This window comes from Aplysia californica, unplaced genomic scaffold (genome assembly GCF_000002075.1).
Source record: "Aplysia californica isolate F4 #8 unplaced genomic scaffold, AplCal3.0 scaffold00118, whole genome shotgun sequence".
NCBI lineage: Eukaryota > Metazoa > Mollusca > Gastropoda > Aplysiida > Aplysiidae > Aplysia > Aplysia californica.
The window spans coordinates 878,528-878,747 of record NW_004797388.1 but is presented as its reverse complement, the minus strand read 5'-3'; positions in this window follow the sequence as shown (position 1 = coordinate 878,747).

Below are 220 nucleotides of genomic sequence, written 5' to 3'. Positions count from 1 at the left end.
TTTCCTACCAGAAGATCAGGGGTGTTGCAGAAAGACAGCAGTAAGGAGGAGCCAAGGGGCAGCAGTAGAAAGGCTGCAGAAAGAGTCAGGAGCCCAGAGGAGGGGGCAGAGGGGGTGAGGGGGTGGGGCAGAAAGTGGAAATGAAAGCAGACAACAGAACATTGCTAGAGAGCAGGAAAGGAGGTGAAAGGTGACAATTTTAGAGAAGAAAATTTTCTGT